General features: G+C 47.9%; 1 pseudogene across 1 annotated transcript in view; it reads left to right on the top strand.

Moving 5' to 3' along the window:
- LOC108298929 overlaps nucleotides 1-1,459 on the top strand; it is a 14,875-nt pseudogene extending 13,416 nt beyond the window's left edge. The window contains exon 2 of the transcript XR_005198825.1: nucleotides 6-1,459. The product of XR_005198825.1 is annotated as a zinc finger protein 622-like (transcript). The remainder of the gene's footprint in view (nucleotides 1-5) is intronic.
- Nucleotides 1,460-1,972: the final 513 nt, after the last annotated feature.

Genomic DNA, 1,972 nt, shown 5'->3' with positions numbered 1-1,972 from the left:
ATAAGGCGGAGAGGCAGCACTGCAGCCTGCGGCGGAAGGTGGCCAGCCTGGCCCCAGTGACCGCCGAGGGCTTCCAGGAGCGAGTGTGGGCGCAGGGGGCTGTCGCGGAGCAGGAGAGCAAGGGCTCGGCCCCGACTGCACCGTTTGCACTAAGAAATTTGCCTCTTTCAAGGCCTAGGAGAGCCACCTCAAGTCCCAGCGGCACGTTGAGCTGGAGAAGAAGGCCATGCAGGCCGAGAATCGGAAAGTCGAGATGATGAATGAAACAACTTGGAGAAAGGACTGGGCGGGGACAGTGTAGACAAGGATGCCATGAACGCGACCATCCAACAGGCCGTCAAGGCCCAGCCATCCACGTCTCCCAAGAAGGTGCTCACAGCGCTTGCAAAGGAGGCCACGAGTGCGGTTGCCCTGGGTACTGGTGCCGTGAAACCCACGACCGAGACCCAAGCGAGAAACCGCCCCGGCTCCAGTGGTTTGAACAGCAGATGAAGAAGTTGGCAAAGCATCAGGAGGAGGACAGTGAGGAGGAGGAAGAGGACCTGGATGGAGACGATTGGGAAGATACTGATTCTGATGAAGAATTGGAATGTAAGGATACTGAAGCAATGGACGATGCGGTGGAGCAGGGTGCAGAGGAGAAAGGCCGGGGAAAGCCCACTCCTTGGTGCTATTCCTATTACGGACGGCTTATTTTGTTCCCATCATTCCAGCTCACTCATGAAAATGTGGCTCATATGGCCAAAGGCCACAGTTTCTTTATTCCTGATATAGAATATCTTTCAGATATTAAGGGACTGATTAAATACTTGGGAGAGAAAGTTGGTGTTGGAAAGATATGTTTGTGGTGCAACCAGAAGGGGAAGACCTTCTACTTCACAGAAGCTGTGCAGGTGCATATAAATGACAAAACCCACTGCAAGCTCTTCACAGATGGTGATGCTGCTTTGGAATTTGCAAACTTCTATGATTTTAGGAGTAGCTACCCAGATCACAAGGAAGGGGAGGATCCTAATGAGGCTGAGGAATTGCCTTCAGAAAAGAACTTGGAATATGACGATGAAACCATGGAATTGATTCTTCCTTCTGGAGCCAGAGTGGGTCATCAATTTGGCTTGTCAAGATCTGCGGCAGTTACTGAAAATTAGAAAGCCGTGGGCTGAGTACTTCAGCAGAACAGACCCGGGGATGGACTGGCAGCACAGAAGCAGCTCTTACACGAGAGCCAGACATGCAGTATGTCCAAAGGATGAAATCAAAATGGATGCTGAAGACAGGAATGAAGAACAATGCCACCAAGCAGATGCACTCTCGGGTCCAAGTGAGATTCTGAGAGTCTGCTGGGACTGAGCGATTATCTCCTGCCTAGGTTTCCTCCTTGTCCTGAGGACCAGTGAAAGCCAGATCATATGACAGACCCTTTTGCTGCTGCTTCATTCGTTCTGACCTAATAATAAAAGTTTGAGTCACTAAAATAAAAAAAGCCAGCAGAAGAGAGAAAACAGAAGACTAAAAATTAATCACACAGAGACAGAATAAAGAAAAAAATAAAGAGAAGCAGACAGAAAACAAATAGCAACAGGGTACACTTAAACCTAGTCATTTCAACAATTACATTGACTATGAAAGGACCCAGCCTTCATGGCTCACACCTCTAATCGCACTGTGAGAGCTGAGCTGGGAGGATGACTTGAGACCAGGAGTTTGAGACCAGCCATGACAACATAGTGAGATCCTATTTCTGCAATAATAATAATAATAATAATTAAATAATAAAATATTAGCCAGGCAAAGTGCCATGTCCCTTCAGTCTTAGCTAATCAGGAGGCTGAGATGAGAGGATCCTTTGAGCCTAGGAGTTCAAGGTTACGATGCGCTATGATCATGCCACTGCAGCCCAGCCTGTGTAACACAGCCAGGCTCTATTTCTAATACATAAATAAATATAGAAAGACTGAATATCCCCAGTTTT

Source organism: Cebus imitator, unplaced genomic scaffold (assembly GCF_001604975.1).
Source record: "Cebus imitator isolate Cc_AM_T3 unplaced genomic scaffold, Cebus_imitator-1.0 Scaffold1226, whole genome shotgun sequence".
In the NCBI taxonomy this organism is placed as follows: Eukaryota; Metazoa; Chordata; class Mammalia; order Primates; family Cebidae; genus Cebus; species Cebus imitator.
Note: the sequence above shows the minus strand (reverse complement) of the source record. Positions and strands in the feature narration are given on the sequence as shown.